This window comes from Manacus vitellinus, unplaced genomic scaffold (genome assembly GCF_001715985.3).
Source record: "Manacus vitellinus isolate BGI_N305 unplaced genomic scaffold, ASM171598v3 scaffold_41_pilon, whole genome shotgun sequence".
Lineage (NCBI taxonomy): Eukaryota > Metazoa > Chordata > Aves > Passeriformes > Pipridae > Manacus > Manacus vitellinus.
This window is the reverse complement of record NW_021940545.1, coordinates 4,875,590-4,896,803: the sequence shown is the minus strand read 5'-3', so window position 1 is coordinate 4,896,803 and position 21,214 is coordinate 4,875,590.

Below are 21,214 nucleotides of genomic sequence, written 5' to 3'. Positions count from 1 at the left end.
ACAATACCCAGGTGTGTGTGATGCTGATATCAGGTGAAGAGCTGGAGCCACTTCACCTTCTCATGTGCTCTGGGCTCTTGGGGGGTTAAAAACAAGCAAATTGGTGACAGGAAGTGTTCTGCATGATTTATTGTTATTTCTGTAAAAAATTAGACAGCCAAGCCACAGGTGCTGTGGAATCAGAGGGAATCTATTCCTTTTCCAGTGGTGTCCTCCCTCAAAACACCCCTTTGGCTCCAATCTGGGATGTCCTTTTCCCACCCTGAGCCAAGAGGAGGCAGGTGGCCCTTCCCCTGCTGACTGACAGGCTGGGGGCATGGAATGACAGGTTACAAATGCATCAGCAGGAAGATGGGCTGATCCTGGGAGGAAAGGCTCTGTTTCCCATCTAGGAGCAAAATTGTTTTTATGTACAAGTGTATCATAAGTGACAGGCATGGCAAAGAGGGGAATGACCCCTGCCCTGCCAGAGGGGAGTTATCAGGACCTATTTAACTTTGTGCATCCTTCCAAACATCAGTGTGAGAATGGAAAGATGAAAAAGAGATTAAAAAAAAAATATATATATATGGGTCAAATAGAAATCAAGGCACTAAAAAATGCTGGGGGTCCTAAGGCTGTGCAGGGATCTGTACTCCCTTCTCCAAGGTATTCAGTACTGAACATAAACTTATTTACCAGAACATTGCCTTGTCCTTTTTGTGTTAATTTAGTGATTCAATGATTTAGCCTTCAAATAAAAGTCTATTCAAAAGAGAAGGGACTTAGGTGCTGCCAGGGAACCATAGAGCCTGCAGGTTAAAACAGGATAAATAGGAGTTTAGTGGGAATTTAGGGATTATAAAAGGACAGTGGGGACTGGGAGATGAGATGGTAATGCCCAGTGCCAGGCTGGGCCCTCAGTAGCAGTTATTTCAGTGATATGAGGCTTTGTGTTTGGCCAGAGGTGTTGAGGGATGGATTTATTCCCAGAACTGAGATGTGTTGCTTGGGAATAATAAGGAAGGGAGAGGATGGAGAGGGGGCTGTGAAGAGCAATGATGATTTTTCTTGCCCAAGTAGCACGTGGGCCAAGGAGGATTAAATGACTGAGCTGGGATCTTGCAGGACTTTATGGCAGAGCTAGGAACTGAACCTAAAGTCTCCTGCTTTCCTCCTGCTGCTTTCCCATCTCGCTCTTCCTGAGGAAGCAGCAGAGCCAAGCACAGGCTGACCTGGGGAGACATCAGTCCCGGAGCATCCTGTCCCAGCAGAGCTGCTGCAGCACAAACCCAGCCCAGCAAACCTCTCCTTGGGTCTGGAAGCAAACCTGCCCTTGATTCCCGTGCCAGCCTGGAGGGGCTGCGAGGGCAGGGCTCAGTTTTCCAGCCCAGCTTCCTCCGCTGACACCGGAGCTCTCATTTAAATGGGCTGGTTAAAGGAGTCTCTCTGAATAAACTCTGAACAAACAGGGCTGTGGCAGTCCAGCCCCTCTGCTGGCTCTGCAGGCTTTGAGCTGCAGCACAGTGACATTTGTCGGGCCAGAGTGGCTCAGGGCATCGCTGTGGCTCCAACCCTCCTTCCCTGCTGAGTCTCCCAACGCTGCCAGGGGCTGCAGCTCCCCCCAGACACTGGCCTGTGGCCTGCTAGGACAAAACTGATATGTCAAACCAGATAATTCAGAGGCCTTCATGCTGAATAACTCAGTGGCTTCCAAGGTCACTCCAGTGTGGGGAAGGCAAGAGGGGGCAGGAAGCTGTTCCTGCTTGACAAAGCAATTTTTTTGTAGACTGAAAACATTTTTTTTTCCCCCTAAAAGGCTCCTTGGCAATTTGAATGTACAAGGAAGAATGTAGATGTTCGTGATTATCTTGACACTGCCTTCCCCTGCACTTCTCTTTTGTAATCCTCCTTGCAGTGATGTGTTTGTGTGTTTAACTGTTTCCTTGATGGCTTAAATTACTCTGTTCTTTCTGTTAATATTGTAATTTGGAAAAGCAGTGTCTCTGTCAACAGTACTAAGTGGGGAAGGAATAGACAGCATCTCCAGGTATCTCCTCCTTCAGCTGTGGGTTTTATCACCAAGTTGCTCCTGTTGATACCTCCTGCTGCAGGAATGCTGTGGAAGAGCTCATGGCTCTGGTGGTTGATTTCCTTTGGGAAGCAGCAACAGGATTGTGTGGAATAGCCTATGGCCTGGGAATTACAGTTTGTCCTTGTGCTTTAAGGGAGGGAGAACTGGAAAAACACAGAGAGAGAAAGGCACTTTCAGGCAGAGCCTGGGGGTCCTGGTGACTTCCTCCTACCACAAAGCCAATTATTTGTGGGTTTATTTCTGCCTCCAGTGCTTGGTGCTCCCGTTCTCCAGAGATCTGGGAGATGCTCATCACCTGGAGTCTGAGATGATCCCACCTCCTCCCTTATGCCTGGTCCTTTCCATTGGATTTTCTCCAAGGCTCTCCTCTCTTGGCAGTAGACAGTGAGGCTGTGCTGTGCTGTCAGACCCAGGTTCCTCACCCAGTTAACCACTGCTGGCCTGAACTCTCCAGCCTTCAACCCCCTTCATGTGGAGCCAACAACCTGCACAATCAGCAGGCAGATGACTTGGTGGCTGATCTGTGAAGGGATGTGTGTGATGCTGAGCACAGATGACTGACACAGGGCAGTGCATTAAGCTGGAGAGATGTAACTACAACTCCCAGCTCTGTTTTGGGCTCCAGGGCACAGCTGCTGAGCTCCTGCACACCCCTGGGTTCCTGGCTAAAGCAGGAAAGGTTCAACACATGCATTCAAGCCATCCCACTCCTCTCTCTTGCTTCATCTTCCCCAGGCTGGGGAGCTGGAAAGGCACTTTGAGGTAACACAGGGAAGTGAGGCTGCAAAGAAGACATTTTTTTTACAAACTGTGCTGCTTTGAGTGTGTGGGAAGGAAGACAGAGGTGTGTTTTGCTGTTGTTGGCTGAGGTTGTGCTTCTTGATTGTGCCTCCATCTATAAACAACGGGGTATTTAACATAGCAGAGAGTGTGTCTCATCAACATCAATAATGGGGAGATAATTAGTGCCGTTGGAATCCGTGGAGTGTAACTCCCTCTGTTTATGGCTCTGGAGGAGTGCACTGTCACAGAAAGGACAGAGGTTTTGTTAGCCTGTGAACGTGCTTCTGACTTACCCGACCATGAATTAAGTCTAAATTAAGTCTGTTTTTCTGAAACTGAACCAGCTTGAGAGCTCTGAGTATTCATCTCCTTCCTGGGAGTAAATAGCACGGTGACCACAGATTAAGCAGCTGCCTGAAGAACAGCTTTAGCTGTGAGCAGGGAGTAAATGTATTTTCCTGCTTTCTCTGCTGAATATTAATGATTCCTCCCTGGAGCAGTGGGGTTCAGCACGAGATCTTGCTGCAGGAGTCCTGTTTGAGTGCTCTGTAATAGAGTTGATGGCCCGAGCGCGAGGGAAGGGACTTGGAAGTTTGACTTAGAGACTTTAATGAAAACAAACAGAGGCGGGGAAATGTTTTGGAAAACCTTCGGGATAGTGGTTTACCTGGGAAGCAGCCGAAAGCGAAAGTGTTATGGTGGGGGAGCTCAAAAGGAGAGGGGCAGGGCAGTGCTTGGAGGAGCTGCAAGGACAGTTTGCTGCCGGATTTTATCCACAGAAAGGAGCCACCACCTCCCTTTCCCAAAGTGTGCCTTTTGTGCCCCCTGCATTCCGACTGTTCTGTTCAGCGCGGTTTGGAGGGATCATCCCGGGGTGCTGGAGCACATCCCTCGGGGCCTCCGGGGCTCACCTTGGGACTCCCCCACCCACTGCCCGTGCTGGGGACCTGCAGCCCCGGGGACGGGCAGGGTTGTCTCCGTGCCTGTCCCCCCCGAGGATTCCGGTGCCTTCGGCTTGTAAAGGCAATATATGGAAATGCAACGCAAAACTTAAGCCCTCAGCACTTCTCTAATCCTCTTCAGTCATTCTTTATGCATCACGTAATCAAATTTCCCCGGGTTTATCTGTCACTTGCAGACCTCCATCACCCTTACCTGGGAGCAGGGGGAGATATCCCAGTGACTTGTAACACCAGCCATGTCCTATTGTTCCCATTTGTTTGCTGAGCATGCGGGTGGAGAGGCATAAATATTAAAATATACCTATTATATAGCCAGGCCACCATTGATAAATGATGTATAAAATCAATTTACAACCTAGGAATAAAAAGCATCCATGAAGTGGTTGCTAGCTCCAGGTACTAGAAAATTATTCCTCTATAACTTGCTCTGACTGGAACTCATTACACACTCTGTCCGTGGAATGATTTTGTTGTTAAAAACTGTGTCATTCAGAGCTTATTTATTCTCTCTCCTCGCAAAGGATTTTTGGAGAGCCTGCTGCCTGCGAAGCAAAGAGGTGCTTTGCTTTGCTGTTTTTGGTCCTGCATGGCTCAGTGCTCAGCGTTTTGGGAGATGGGGCAGGATGAGGGAGATGGGAACACACTGACATCTCCATCCTGCAGTGTCAGCACCTGCACCTTTCACTCCAGACAGGTGAACGGGCCCCCTTTTTTTAATGATTATGCTGAATTTAACCACTGCTCACCAAAAGGAGGTGATCTCCTGCCAAGTCACGGCCTGGAAATAAAATCTCTCCAGATTTTATCTGGTTTTGTGAGGGTGGCAGCTTTTCCAAAGGGTTTAGGAGAGCACCTCGAATTTTAGGAAGGAGCAACACAGGAGGTTGAGAAGCCTGGAATAAAGGCAGCTTCCTCCTCCCCAGTTATATAGGTAAGCTGAGGTTGGATTTGGCAGCTTCCACAGGCGTTCAGGGTGCGTAATACAGGGACAAAAAGAAGCAGAGCAGTTTGATTCTTGATTGAAAGATGATTTGCGTCACCTTATTTCTATTATCTCAATAATAGATATTTTTGTACACAGTTTTGTGCGTCAGAGAACCTAAAAGACCCAAAAAAGGAAGCTTTTCCTGTCCTTTGAGCTGATACTCAGCTGTGTTGTGCACAAGGCCAGGCTGGAGGGGGGTCTGAGCAACCTGGGCTGGTGGAAGGTGGCCCTGGGCTGGTGGAAGGTGGCCCTGGGCTGGTGGAAGGTGTCCCTGCCCATGGCAGGGGGTGGAAGGAGATGAGCTTTAAGGTGCCTTCCAATCCACGATTCTATGGCTCTACTCTGCTCATGGAGGCACTGAAACCTCCTTAGGAACCAAGGTGTTAATTTACATTCCTCCCCCTCTGCTGGAACATCCTCGGGGATGGCTGCAGACAGACGTGAGCTCACCCTGCCCTTGTGCTGCTGGGGCTGGAGCCAAGCCAGCCCTGGTGTCTGGGAGCCTTGGAGCTGCATTAGCTAATAAAGCCTTTGGAAAGGTGAGGGATGTGTGTCTGACCACGGCACGTGCCTGTGTGGTTGCTCAGCTGAAGGTGAGAGCCCTTTCAGGCAGCCCTTGCTCTGCCGAGCCCTCCTGAGGTCTGCAGGGCTTCAGGGAGGGCAAAAAGAGCCAAAGCCAGATGGTGGGAGCAGCAGTGGGAGGTCAAACCCCCGTTCCCCAGAGGAATGGCTGACCTGGGAGCGTGGCAAGAGCAAACCAGAGGATCAAACTGAGAAGGCTGTGAGTCAGCACAGTGTCGGTCTCATCAGCCAGACCCGTTGGCTGCTCTGATCTGCCTGATGTGCCACACCTGCCTGGTGCAGGCAGCAGGGCTGGGAGCATATCCTTGGCTCCCTCTGAGGCATTTGACTGGGCATCACCTGACATTTTGAGTAGGAAAAACCTGCATGAGGTGGAATTAATGGGGTGAGGGTGAGCTGGATGAGAGCTCGGGCTGCAGTTGTTGAGGGAAGAGCATCAATGGGGAAGGTTGTTTAAAGCACCTTCCCCGGGGATGGATTATTTTGGTCCACAGCTACTCAATGCCTTTATTAATGACTTAGCTGATGATCCATGTCCTTCTCTGGGCTCGATTGCAGATGAGGTAAAGATTTGTGATGTTGCAAATAATGTAGTTATTGTTATGGCAGGAGGCAAAGTGCCTGCTTGGATGGCCACAGGCCAGCAGATCTCACTGTCGCAGCTAAAAGCATCCAGTGCATCTGGAATTAAGATTCCAGGGGCTTGGGAGCTCAGTGGTTTGCCAGAGATGGACCTCCCTGTCCTGCTGGGCAGTGTTTTACCTGCTCTGCAGCTTTGCTCCTATCAAACAATGTCATTTTGGTGTCTAAGTCTTTCCACACCAGGAGGAATGTAACTACACCCAGGTTTGAAAGCAACCTGCTTCTAGCAAAGGTAATGCCAGTCTAAACCAGTGCAAGCAAGGAGAGAGAATCCAGCTCCCTGAGGCTGCTTTTGGGACCAGCAATTCAAACTTGCAGCCCCTGCAAGATGCAACACATCTTGGATTTTTTTTTTTAGGGATGTTGATGTGAACAGAGGTAGCAGAAATCAGTCTGGTGGCCCTTGCAGACAATGTTTTAGCAGCCATCCAGCCAGTGGCAAAACTGGTGTTTCTTACTTCTTGATTCATGTATAGAATTAAAAAGAAAAAAAAAAAAAGAATCTTCTGGTTAAATGCAGCAATAAAGTGCAGTGAGTTAAAATCAATACAGGCTCCTCATCTCTGGGCTTCAGCTCCAGGGCTGATTTTTAGAGTTTTAGGCAGAAACTGCTCAGATAAACAAGTACCATTTTTTGGTTGAGATACTTTTCAAATAGCCAAGGGAACAAGGGCAGGAAAGAGGGGCTGAAAGCCCAGATGAAGCTCCAGCTGCTCAGGGGGTAGTCCCTCCCCATCCTGTCACCACACTGGGGTGGAGGCACCTTTGGGCTGATTCTCTCCTGTTTCTCCCCTCTCTGGGGACTCCTGTGCCCAGTCAGGGGGTTCATAATGCAAAGGTGACACATTAAAATCCAGTTTTCACTGAGGATCCCTTTCAAGAGGCACAAGTGCACAGAGCCCCTCCAAGCTCCTTTTCCCCCTTCCTCCTCTCAGACAGAGGCTCGTGGCATTCACCTTGTTAAAAAGCCATTAAGCTGTAAAACAATCTCTCTCTTAATAACTGTATTAATTTTAAATGCCAGGGATACAGTCATAAAACTTCCTGGTAGGTTGTTAGAACCACGGAGCCCTTTTATCTGCTGTGCCAGCAGGCTGGAGACTCTTCCCCCAGCCCCTTCCTCCAGTGGCACTGGTGAGAACTGGAACAGCCGTATTTTACAGCAAGTGCTGTGCTTGAAAAGGTCAATGGCTGACGTTATTCATGGAAGGGGGAAGGAGGAGGAGGGACAGAGATCTCCCATTCTCCTGCTGGGCAAAGTTCCCTCCGTTCCGGGGAGGGAGAATCCCCGTTCCTGGAAGGGGATGGGGGATGTTCTACCTGGGACAAGGTGGTTTCGAAGTCAGCCCAGCAGAGCAAACTTTGCTTTTCAAACCTGGGTGTAGTTACATCCCCTGTTGTGTGGAAAGACTTAGGCACCAAAATGACACTGTTTGATAGGGGCAGAGCTGCAGAGCAGGTGGATTTCCAGCAGGTGTTTGGGTTTGCAAGGATCTCCAGGCTGAGGGGGAGCTCCTGCTCTTGGCAGTCCCAGGGCTCCTCTCCTGTTATTTGGTGCTTCCTAAAGCCCCACCTGAATCAGTCTTGCTGCTCTTTAAGATCCCTGAGCTCTGGGACCCTCCCTTCCTCCCTTTCCAGAGCAAACTGAGAAGGAAGGATTTGCCTGGGGATGTTGGATGGAGAAAGAACCACTGCCTAGTGAGGGCTGCTCTGGAAGAGGCAAAAAAAAAAGTGCACTTAGGTGGAAATGACTTGTCTTCTTTGCCAATTTAGCTCATTACTATTTCTGGAAAACCTGCTTAATTTTTCATGGCAGAGTATATAAAACCAAGCTCCTTTTAATGAGGAAAATGCTGAGAAATGGATTTTGCCAGGGTGTCAAAGCAGCTATGAGCAAATCCAGCTGTTATGGGACTCTCAACAAATGCTGTTTGTTTAATAGTTCAAATTTCCTAACCTTGGTTTCCCCTCCCCAAGTTATTCTTGAGCCAAAACAGTGGGGGATCCAAAGATCAGTTGAACTTTCTGCAGATTTTTAAAAGCAAAAAGGACATTAGGGTCAGATGCTCCTGCCTGCTGTGTAACTAGGCAGGAAAAATATTGATAATCCTCATCTAGCTTGTAATTTATCCTGATTAAGAGTTCTGGGTTTGTTTTTATTCATTTTTTTTGTGTATGTTTAAGATGGAGTTGGGCAGTTTTGACTGAAGACACTGAGGGGCAAAATCCACATCCTCTGTTGGAAAAAAAAAAAACCATAAAGCATGTCCTGCTTCCAACCTGGATTTCTTTAGTTTCACCTTTAAGCCACCAGTTTTTGTTCTGCCTTTGCTCGATTAGAGAGACCTTTACTGTCTCAGAGCTGGGTTGGAAAGACCAACAAAACCATTCACTCTGTCAACAGGCAAATAAAACCTGGCTTTGGTGTGAAGTTCAGCATCCCTGAGGCTGATCCTTACTGCTCTGCAGGTGACTGTGGTCTGCACTTTCCTCCCTCCTGGTGCTTAGAAACTCAGGGGCTCTCAGAATCCTTTTGGGGGCATGTAGGGGTGCCAGTATTTACACAGAAAATGAAAGTGTTCAGTGTCTTCTCCCCCTTAGAAACACCCAAGGGAAGTGATGCTCGAGCTTTGGGATTCCTGGGGTTTGTCAGCTGCCCAACCTCAAGGAGTGCAGTTAATTGGAGGGCTTTAAAGCACACTGGAGTGTCATAGATAGTACCATTTTCTGACCTGGTACATCCCACAGCTCTGAATTGCTCACTCAAGTGCCTTTTGCTGACACCTTCCACATTTCACCTTCTGTATTCACTTGCAAAGTGCCAATTTGCTGCCTGCTGAAAGACCAAAAGAAAAGGACATCGGGTTGTTGAGATTCCTTGAAAATTCCAAGCTGTCTCTGTTTAGGTCAGGCTGCTTCATTACCAGGAGCACTTTGGTGGATGAGGAGCGAGATGTGATGTGAAGTCTCAGATGCTGCTGCTCAGGAGAATTCAGATCCTTTCCGTGGAGTGTCTCTTCCCGTGGCACAGTGACATTCAAATGACAACCAGCAGTGACAACATCACTGCTGTACTGTGGGACATCAGAGCAGGGAGGCAGGCAGGGGAAAAAAAAACCAAACAGGGAGAAGCAGTGTTCAATCACAAATATTGAATGTTTTGTAGTCAGCAGTGCTGTCTCAGAGCTCCAGACCCAGCTGATTGCTCCCGGAGCAGGAGGCAGAGTGAAGAATTAAAGGGCAGCATGTGAAGGCAGAGGAGTTTGTGCTGGTTTGCTGCTTGTCTTTTTTTTGTGTGAATGCTGTCCATGTTACTGCCATTGAGAGCCTGCCACCTCCTGAGCCAGGCCTGCTCCCACTGGGCTCCATCCCAGCCTTTCTCCCAGCTCAGGCCAGCAGGGATGTTCCCATGAATGGTGTCTCGTGAAGAAGAATTAAAAAAAAACCCCACCCCACTCGACTGAGAGAGATACAATATTTTTCAATCCGAGGGTTATTTAGACTTCATGTGTCTTTGGCAAGACACAGAAATCCTCAGTATGAGGTTGAATGGCTCAAGGGCTGAGAGAAGAAGAGGTAAATAATTCTGCTGTTTGATACAGAGATGGCTTTGTCCCTGTTTGTCACATGTGATGGATGTCACCCACTGGTCCCCTATTGTTATTCTGTTGTCGCTTGTCACAGTCACACCTTCCTTTGAATCCTGCTCTTGTCTCTTTTCCCTCTTCCCTTCCCTCCTGACACGGGGCTTGTGAGTAATTTATGTACGACAATATGAAACTAATTCTGTTATTATGTCAGAGGGAAATTGAATCTGGGGTTTCAGAGCTGCTGTCGGGGAGAGATCTTCAAATGAATCTGGAGTGCAGGAAAACTCCGTGTTCGATTGGCTCGCTTGTCACACTGCCTGCCAGATTAAGTCATTATGAAGGGCAGAGAGGAGGAGAGATGAGGGGGGAAATAAACCCACAGGAGCTGCACTGAGAAATGAAAGGGAAAGGAGGAGAGGACAGGAGAAGGAAGAGCAAAAATGAAAGGAACAAACGAGGCAAACGCAGTAAACGAGGGTGTTGGCAGAGTGTTCCACTGGACGTGTTCAGCGTGTGCTTGAGACACAGTGAAGCAAAAACGGAGCTCAGCCTAAGGTTTAGACTGTTCCTAAGTGCCCAGCCAGTGCAGGGAACTGTGCTGTCCATGTGTGATGGCTATGGAGAGTGGGATAGCCCTGCAGAGCCCTCCTGGGATCCGGGGGATGCTCCCTCTCCCTGCACTGCCTGCCCACAGATGGGCTCAGTCTCTCCACAGAGGCTCCTGTCCCTTCGTGTTGGCAACAGGGAACTCAGTCCTGGCCACTGAGCTGCCTGGCTGAGGGGACAGCACGTGTCCCAGGGGACAGCATGTGTCCCATGTGTCATCTGCAGCTTTTGCTGCTTGTGTTTGTCATCATTTGCTTCGTGTGTCACCAGAGAACGTGAGCAAGCCTTCATTTGGGGTCTGGGGTGGTCAGTGCAAAGGGGAGCTGGAACACAGGGCAAAGAACAGAGCAGATTTAGATGATCTTTGTCTTTTAGCAGGTTAAAGAGGAAAAGCTCATTGGTGGTGTCATGTTCTCAGTGCTCCATGAGCTGCACTTGCTCCTGGATGTTCCTGAGCTGCAGCTGCAACCAAAACCTCACTTTGTGTTGGAGAATGCTGGAATTAACCCAGTCCTGCTCCCTCCCTGGCCCAATTGGCACAGAAGTGTGTGGGTGCTGAACTCCCCTGAGTTTGTTCAGGGCACTGTTGGCACAAGTTTGCCCCCAGCTATTGTTGGGGGTTCTGCTAATCCTGTGTGTACAAGGACTGGCAGCTCCACCACCCTCTCACACCTCCCCTCTTCAGCAGCATCTATCACTTGAGTTCCTGATGCTGCTTTCCTATTAATTGGCTTGTGTAATCTCTGAGATTGTTATTTATTAATAGATTGTTCTGAGCATAGCAAAGTTCATTATTTAAAGCAGGAGACCGAGAGAGATCCAGGGGAACAGATGGATGCATGGAAGTATCAGAAGAAGGACTAGTTAAAATTCTAGGCATGTGCTGAGCCTTGACAAAGGATGGAAAACAGAATCAATCATCATTATCTGGGAGAAAAGCCATCAGTCTGTGTTTAAAATAAGCACTTTGTGTATTAAGCCCACGATGCCAGACTTGTGAGAGTTTTGCCTGGTAGCTGCAGACCCTGGGGTTAAATGGCTGACTGGGGAGCACAGAACAGCAGAGCAGAAGGGAACGAGGTGTATAAGCTTGAAAAATACCAGGAGAGCTGGTTTTGATGTCCCCCAGTTGTGAGTGGGTGCAGACAATGGTGTTATTTATGGCTGTGGTGGTTAAAGTCCCCCCTGCAATGGCAGTGCCTTTCAGGTGCTACCCAAGGACTGCCCTGTGCATCTGCTGTGGAAAACAGGCTTGGGAAAGACTTTTAATATTCATCCTAATACAAGAACTTCCCCTTAGAATGGTTTGATTTCCCAGCAGAGTGGTCAGCTCACCTCACAAGGTGGGCTCTCATTGCCTGGGAGAGCTGGGCAGGTGCCACCACCAAAGAATGGAAGTCCCAAATAGGAAGAAGGGCAAATTTGGGACCTACAAGGGATTTTTGAGTCAGCCAAGCCTTAATGATGGGTCAAAGAAGTCATAGCAAGGCCAAGTCACTGTCACTCTGAATCTGACAAAGATGAGATGAGAATTTAGGAGTTTTAAATCTCAGACCATTCTCCAAACCCCAGTTCCCGTCGTGTTTGGGTGGGTTTTTTGTTTGTTTTTTTTTTTTTTGCTTAGCTTAAGTTATTCTGGTAGTTGCAAACACAAAAGCTTCCTTCCACAACAAATAAAATGTTATTAAACATAATATCTCTGTTGGACCCCTGCTTGTGAAAGCAAAGGTCAGTTCCATTGTGAACTGTCACTAAAATGACTCTAATTGCATCCAATTTGCCAGATAGGAATTTATCTCCCATTAGCAGGCCCTGCAATAGCTGTAATAGCCAAGCCAGGGATGCTGCTGCTCTGAGCTACCTCCCACTAATTGGTTAATTGGGGAGCTCTTTGGTAAGAGGTGAACAGAGCTTTTATTTTTATTTTTTTCCCCCTCTAAACATATAACTTTTATATCCTGGCTGTTCCTCCAAACAAGGTTATTTCTGGCCGTGTCCTGGATGTGCTTTTACCTTGAACCCATCTCAGCCTCCTGGGCTGTTCCAACCCAAGGCACACTCAGCATCTGCTTTCTGTCCCTCTCAGCTCCAAGCTGGGTGTTTGGAGCCTTTTCTTTGCCCATCCCATGTTGACATGGCAGTTGCTGCTGGTTGTTTAATCCTCACACAAGCAGGACTCAACTTTTATAGCTGGCCAAACACCTTTTTCTGACAACCCTTCCCCAGCTTCCTCCTAAACTCTGAGATTTCCTGGTGTGTAACCTGGCAGGCAGCAGCATTTCTCCCTCCCCCAGCGAGCTCCTCTCCCTTGGAGCCATTTAGAGGCTTTTAAACTCTCCCTGCCTCCTAATGTGGCTCTTGCTTGTGCTGAGAGGGCAACTGGAGATCATCTAATAATGTACAATTTCACTTCTCTTTTTTTTCTCCCTCTCATTGAGCATGGACAGATTGCTCTTAACCTGCTCGTCCCCTTCATACCTGGCTTCCTTTTTTTTTTTTTTCTAATACCTGAAAATGTCAGAAAAGGGAGGAAATGAATAATGCTTTGTGTTCTTAACATCTGCATCTTTTACAAGAAAGGGGGCAGGGGGAGAAGAAGCTTTGGGGGGATTTCTGCAAAGATCCTTCCAGAGCTGCTGGAAGAATTCAGATGATGGATTTGGGGCTGTCAGGTCCATCAATGCTCTCATGAGATGTTTTGCAGAGCCCAGCAGATGAAAATGATGGCTGGACATGTGGGAGATGAATCCTGAAACGATTCATTGATGTTTTCTTTCTTTAGTCCTTGTTTGGGGCTAAACTGCCCCTGGTTTCCCTGAGTTTTGTCTGGTGGTGACTTCAGGGCTTGTTCTTGCTTGGGATGGGGCAACAGAGAAATAACTACTGGGTATGGAGAGGGTATTGATACCACCCCATTCTGCCCCTGATGCTCTCATGGCACAGGGTGCCCAGAGAAGCTGTGGCTGCCCCATCCCTGGAAGTGTCCAAGGCCAGGCTGGAAGGGGCTTGGAGCAACCTGGGCTGGTGGAAGGTGTCCCTGCCCATGGCAGGGGGTGGAATGAGATGGTATTTAAGGTCCCTTCCAGCCCAAACCATTCTGTGATTCTAAAAGAACCTTCCTCTTTCCATAGATTGAGAATCCAGCCATGAAGAAGAGTTCTGGGAGCTTTTCTTTGGCAAAGGGCGTTGAAATGGTTCTGGTGAACATTTAAAAAGCTCCCAAAAGATGAGCACCAACCTGTCCTCCCTAGTGAGTCTGATCCCAACAACTGAGAAATGAGCTGGCAATCACAAAAACATGGCTCTTTAGCCCCAAACTTGCAGTAGCTTCACCACACTTCCAGATTATATTGGTGCCTGAGCCACGAGTGTCCCTGTGCCCACCCAGCCCTGTGCCCAGCCAGGCCATCAGAGGCCAGAAATAGTCCTTGCTGGCCAGGGTAATACATGAGCAAACAGATTAAGGAGGTGGACATGGGGATTAGCACTTGTTTCACCAGCTGTCCTTCTTTGTGTACCCCCCCTTGGACATCCCTGCTCCTTGGCAAGGGGCTGGATCCAGGCTGAGCAGGGGAGAGGGACAGGGGGTGGTGGAACATCCTTCCCAGCCCGATGCTGAGAGCATGGCTGAGTCCAAAAGAAAGCCCAGGGCTCTGTTTTAGTAGTTTTTCAAAGTTAATTTCTGTGGAAGTGGAATAAAGTGTTAGTGGGGTGAGTCCTCCCTGTCTCAGGATGAGTTTGTCTCACCTCAGTGGGACTGGGAGCACAGCTTCCTCCAGGCTGCTCTTGCCCTTTCTGAGAGCCATCCTAGCACCGAGAAAATAACTGTAAATGCTGCCAATCCATCACAAAGGGAGTGGATCAAGCCCAGTTCTCCATGTCCTTGGCTGTCACAAACCATTTGGAACCCTGGCCCTCAGAGACAGGACAGTGGCTTCCATTTAGGCTCCTCTCTGGGGGGACCTGAGCGGGGCTGGGAGGGGGGTGATGGATGGTAAGTTTAGCAAACGAAGTCTGAGGGATCAATAGAAGAATATACAACCCATGTATCATGCAAGTTCCCCTTGTCTGTGCAGCACTAAATCAAAAATGATGAATGGCAGGCTCCTCAACCTTGGCACCTCCGGCCTCCCCCAGTGGAGCAGCATCCAGTGACTGATACGGATTATTCTGCTTTTCTTGCCTGTTTCCTTCGCTTCCCTAATAATTTTGGCATTGAAACATGAGGCTCTGTTTTTAATATCCTCTCCCTCCTCCAGTGCTACCTCTCTCCCCATGTAATTTCCATCTGGCAGGCACGATGCCCGTGTCACATCCCCCCTGCTGTATCCAGGCAATCCGTGGCAGGCTGGGCTCCTCTGGAGCTTGGCTTGTTTATTCCCTGATTTCTGAAGGACTCACCTCTCCTGGAGGTTGTGTTCCAGCCCCGTGAACACTCAGGTGCTTCGGGAGCTCTGAATTCCTCTTTTCCAGGAGTTTTGAGGAGCTCTGAATTCTTTCTGTGAGCTGATGCTGCCTGTGTGACCCGGGGAGTGTCTCTGGGGAGGGATCTGGAGAAGGTGCTGAGGTGCCACCAGCGTGGCAGAACCACCCTAAAACCAGCAAATTTGGAGTTTCTTAGGAGTTCATGTCCTTGGACTGGAGCAGGAATTCACAGGCAAGGCACAGGGACTGACTACTCCCTTCTGCCATCCCCTCATGCCCCCATTTACCCCAGCAAAAACCTTATTTTGCTGCTTTACATATTTATCAAAAACGTCCTCAGGAGCAGCCAAAGTGACACTGAGCTAAGCAGTGAAACTTTCCCAGATTGGAGCTCTCTGGCTGCTCCTCTGGGAATGTTCACACCCCTCCTGTTCCAGCTCAGCTGGCCCAGCTGCAGATGACAAAGTGGCCTCTTTAGTTCTCGTGGTGTAAATCAGCTCCAAGTCGTGCCCAGTCAGACTCACACCACTGTGACAGGCACGAAACAACAAATTCAGAACATCAGCCAGCCAAAAAAGCTTGGGAAGTTCTTCCCAAAGGTGGCCTAGATGCATCTTGGTTGATACCTGAAGCAAGGCAGGGGCAAAGCAGAGGGGCTTAAACTGCTTAGGAAACATCAAATTGTGTGTCATGGAAAGCCAATCCCCAAAAAAACCACATGGGAATTTCCTGTTGCGTGTTTGAAATTACATCATGCCCTGAAAGCAAACAACAGAACCCTCCCAGGCTCCTGGAAGGATGGAATTGGGCAGGATCTTAGGACACTTGTGCTCCAAAAAAAAAAAATAAAAATAAATAAATAAAATAAAATTATTACAGGATGGGGACAGGGAGAAAAGAAAAACCTAATTCAGAGTCATGACAACAGCACACCCCTGGAGAGAATGCTGAACACACAGCCAAAAATAAGCTCCAGTGGGTGAGAGAGGCAATAATAGAATTGTGTCTTGATGTGGCTCTGAGTGAGAGCTTCTAGAAGGAAATAGGAGAGGCAGAAGATCCTGTGTTATCTATCAACTCAATTGATTGTTGTATCCAGAGCTTGGCTCAGTAATAAATGAGAATGCCACTCATCTGGTTTTCTGGTCTATTTAGAATATTTTTAGAACTCTTTTTGCAATATATTCTGATTAATCTCTTGAATTTTCCTTTGCTCACTGAGACTTATAGCAACATCAGATTTAATTATACTGTGACTGAGAGGGATGTAATGAAGGCAGATACAAATCCTTGTGACAGCTGAGAGTGGCAGTGAGAGCATTTATCCATCTAGGAACCCAAGTGACAAGTGCTGCATTCCCCGAGCCTTTTGCAAAGCAAAAAAATGGGATTTAGCTGCCAGCAGGGGCAAAGCAGAGGGACTGAGGTGGTGTGAGAGCCCTGCACAAGCAGCCCAGTTAGTCCTGACACCCAGAACCCAGCTTTGCAAATCCTGGCTTAGGGCTTTATGGTTGGAAAGACCTCCAAGGTCAGCAACTCCAGCCTTTACCTTCCTCAGGATCTCCAAGCAACCCGGGAAGGGGCTTCTTGGAGTGATAAGATGATAAGATTCACTCCCTGGAGAGCAGTGGGATTTTACAGGCTGTGCCATTTGGGATGTGGAATTTCGGGATGGAACCTTCCCTGCCCACACCCACCCAGCACCTCCTGCCCCTGCTTGTTGCCACCTCCACCCCCCAGCCCAGATGTCTCTGCTGGTCCCTTCAGCTCTTCCCAGCCACCAGGGAGAAGATAAATGTTCCTCAAGCAGCACCTGCTCGCTTGAATAATTTCCCAGGAAAGGAGGCCACTTACCAGTAATTCATTCCCCAGCCTCTGTTAGCACAAACAAGGCTGTGAGGAGTAAGCACAGATTTCCCTGCTCCTCACTGTTTATCAGCTGGGGTTTCTATTAAGAGGTACCAGAGCTCTCCTCTCTCTCTCTCTCTCACTTCCCCACTTCTCAGCTCTGCAGTGTAATCTTGTCACGTTGGGGACGTTTATAGCTGTTTTCTTGGCTTGGAGTCTAAAGAGAAAACAACAAACCAGCTTTTTCTTCGGGAGGGGGGAGCAGAGGGGCAGGAGGCACAGAGCTCTGGCTCAGCATTTCTCCCTGAGAGCTGCATTGTCAGAGCCTCCCATGCTGAGGGGTGGAGAAGGAGAAGGTCAGACCCTTCAGTGCCATGAGGTGGCTGCATCAGCCTGGTGGGGATTTCTGGGAAAGGCTTTTTGTGTCTGGGATACAAGGTTCTCCTTCTCTGTGACTTCCAGATTTATTCCCATACAGAATGTATACTATATATATATATATAATATTCCTATATAATTAAATATATATATAATATATTCCTATATATAATATATACTGTAGGATCACAGAATGGTTTGGGTTGGAAGGGACCTTAAAGCTCATCCAGTTCCACCCCATGTCGTGGGCAGGGACACCTTCCACTATCCCTGGTTGCTCCAAGCCTTGTCCAGCCTGGCCTTGGGCACTTCCAGGGATGGGGAGTCCCCAGATCCTATTTGCAGATCCAGGAAAGCAGGATTGGAAAGAAGAACAGAAGTAGGAAGGCAGCAGAGTGTTTTTCAGTGCTATTTTCAGTGGAAGACTTAGGTCTCATCCTTGTCCTCCCCAGAGACTGAACCTGACCTTAAGCCAATCACTTTTTCACGCTCTAAACAAGGTTGGATTATGTTGATGGCTCCAAGTCCCAGTGTGATAAACGTTATGTGAGAGCAAAGCATTAATATGACTTTTAATCACACCCAGACACGGATGCTTTGCTGCAAGCATCCCTTCTTTTCCAGCATCCTCTGGGAAGGAAACCTGTTCCCACCACTCTCAGCCCAGGTGAAGAACAGCCAGATGCTGCTCAGGGTGAGGGAATACAAACACCTGAGTGCTGTGGTGCCTGGAATCAGTTTAAATGGACACATATTAATTATAGGAAAATCAACACATATCTGCCACGAAGCCAGAGCTCTTTAGTGAGCAAGTCTGAAAGCATTTGGGGTTCTGATGTCCCAGCCTGGCAGGAGAAAGGTCCAACAACGAACATAAAAGCCTAAAAAGCTTCTTTTTTTTACCCAGCACCAGCTGTAGGATTCAAAAGTAACTTTGTACTGAGAAGGAGCAAAGGATTAAGTGTGATGCCCTGCAGGACTGCATGATAATATAATGCATTTTATTCTCTTGGAGCTGTTTGTTACGGGAAATTCAGAAAATTAGACGTTTTACTGGCATCTTTCAGGCCCTCCAGCAGACGCAGGATCTCTTTGCAGACTTGCTGAGACATTGTCAAGCAGTTTGATTGTGAAAATAAGCACCTCCAGCACCGCTGGGTGAGCTCTCAGGCTACAAGGAATTAGTTTTTCAGGGTGGTGAGCGGTGTTTGTGCTCTGCCAGGATGAACACGGGGAGTTGGATTCCCCCAGCAACCCGCAGCTTTCTCTCTTTCCCTCTCTAGAAAGAAGCTGCAAATTTTCCCCTGCCTTTGAGAATCCCGGGATGAAACAGGGAAGCACAAATCAGTGGTTGTGGGGAAGGATATGGGGCAAATATAACTGATATTCTCATCTCTCAGGCAAAATGATTGTTTTGTTTTTTTAAAGAGGTTTATAAACTTGCAGAGCCAGGCTCTCTTTTGGTGTTAATTGACATTGTTTTGCATCCGCTGTGATTCTGGGCTGGGTTTTTGTAGCTTATTAACAGGCTTCTGTTGGCTGTTATCACTTGCAGGGAGCAGGAATTTCCAGCTCCCAGTCTCCACGTCTTGAAAGCCATTCCTCACCTGAGGCTGTGTTGATAAAACTGATTAGCAAGGGGGAAGGCAGGCAGGGAGAAATGTGTGAAAAGGGCAGTACATCAAGCTGAAATTCCGGAGAAATGCTGAGTTCACAGAACAGATCAGGAGTTATTAACCTTTGCATGAAAACTGCACTGCACAGTGGTAGGAAATTTGTCTGAGTTGAACTTCAGCATCTCTCTGACGCCGTTTGAAAATCCTGCAGCAGCTCTGAGAGGCTGATTTTTTTTTACTCTGACTTGACAGTTGCATCCAAAACTATTTCAAAGCACCTTTGCCTTAATGAATTTATCTATGCAACAGCTCCAGGCTCTGGTTAAATCCTCACCAGGTGAGGTGTTGCAGGGGAAATTCTCTGTACAGCAAAGACTGCAGGAGGTGTTTCCAGTGTGTAAATTGGTGCTTAAATCAGGAGCTGTTTCCTTATTGTGTGGATGGAATATCTGGAGGCACTAAAAGAGCATCTCCCCTCTGCTTTCTCATAAGCATCAGTCAGTGGTGTAACAACCCTGAAAATAAATATAACATGGTCTGAGCAGGGTGTTCCTGCCCCCACGAGGGGAATCCTCAGCTCTGGGAACCCCACAACAAAAAATCTGAGTGCTGGAGTTAGTTATTGATGCTCTTCTGTCCTTTTAAAAAGCAGTTCACACCTCAGCTGTGTCGTGGTAAAACCAGAACTCAGTCTGCTCTTTTGAGCCACGGGAAGTTTGCATCCTTTTGAAATGGAATGGTTTGACTCTAAATGGGATGGTGTTGCTTTCCCAAAATAATTGTTGGTTCCCTTCCTACCCCTTCCCCTGAATCTGCATTATTTAGTTCAATTAAAAAAAAAACCAAACAATAAAACAAAAAGCCTTGTGAAGGAACACACTTCCTGTGAAAAATCCCCTTGAAAATTAAATACCAGCCTACGAGGAGAGGTTTGATTGATGCATTGTTTGACATGTAGGATGTAGGCAGCTACCTTGCTGTGGCACGTCTGCCTAAATCATCTGCTGTCACTCCTCAGAATCTACAGTTACCAGAGGTTACATGCTCAGTAAACCAGGGCATAATTACTCTGCATCCCCATCTAGGGAGCACAGGCAGAACTCAGCCTCTCTTCTGCCACTAAATGCTACAACATCATCATTTGGATGGGTCTCCTCTCTGGTTTTAGTGCTGTTTGCTCTCCTGTCTATAATATATCCTCTATTGCCACATCTGCTTGGTCCATATGGGAGAGAAGCTCCCATTTTTACTCCTGTTCCACACACAGTAAGAGGTGGTTTGTTGTTTGTTTTTTTTTTGGTGAGTGGGGATAAATAATAGAAAATTCTTCGTGACAGCCACCCTAGAAATGAAATATTCTGGCCTGTTCCAGAGCTGGCCTTTCTCCCAGAGGGAGCTGTGATCCACAGCTTGGGAGTATTTGAATATTCCCCGTGACAACGTGCATTGTAATGGTGGGGCTTTGATTAGTTTCTACAAGAATTAACGACATAATGACGGATGCCAAGCTTTGTTCTGCCTCTCCAGGAAAATGCCTCCGTGTGTTTGGCTGGAGAACACTTTTAGTTACTGAGGTATGAAGTCCTGTGGGCCAAGATTTCTCCTCAGCCCACTCCTGCCACTGATTTCAAGCTGCTGCCATCGCTCTGTGAATAATGGAACGTTTTCGTGTTTTAATCAGATGCAATTTTCCAAATGGTTTTTATGATTTAGCAAGTCCATTAAAAATGACATTTGTTCTGCTCTGACACTCGTAAGGAGCTCCACAGAGCATAAACACTGGAAATTACTTGTAGGGGGAAGAAGATATTAAAATTCCCTGGCCCTCGTGTGCTTGTCTGAGAAATTCTGTTGCCTCGTGTGGTGCCAGCTTGGAGCTGAGCCACTTGATATGCCTCTGAGTTCTTCTCTGTGCACTGGCTCGGGGCAGCTCCAGGCTGCTGCAGAGACAAAATATATATATTTATCATGGCGTGCCTCTCGTGTGCAGAAATATATAAATATGTACAGAAATATACTACAGAAACTATATATATTTATCATGGTGTGCCTCTCACGTGCAGAAATATATAAATATAGTGCAGAAATATAGTACAGAAATATAGTTCAGAAATATAGTACAGAACTATAGTGCAGAAATATAGTACAGAAATACAGTGCAGAACTATATTTTAAGGCTGAAAATGAGGTTAAATTTAACTGGATGGGGCACTTGACCACTCAGAGCAGAAGGGTTGGTAAATGCAATTAATCTCATTCAAGGCTGTAAAACAACCTAAATACCAACTGGTCCTGCCTGTTCTCTCCTCTATTTATTAGCTGAAATCATTCTAGTCCTCTGTTAAACTCTTCCAAGATTTGCACAGTGCTTAAAGTAAATCCCAGTCTCCTCTTCAGAGAGTGGCCTGAAGTCCCTCTTAGTGGGGAACAACTTCCCCCAGCACTGTCTGCAAAGGTGTCAAGTTGTCTGCCTTTTCCCTGTCCCCAGCCACCACTCCTGCACTGGTTTATTTTGTGGGCATCTTTTAAAATTAATTTTTTTTTTGCATATAAATTCTGGATTATCTCAAGCCATACCTCCCTGGGCATGGAATACTACTCAGGAGTTACAGCTGTCACCATGGGCTCTGCCAGGAAGGGGACAAAGCAGGTTTTAGGTGGTTAAGCTTTCCATGATTCCTCTGAAGTCCTTTCCAACCTGGATTTGAACCTGAATGGACTTC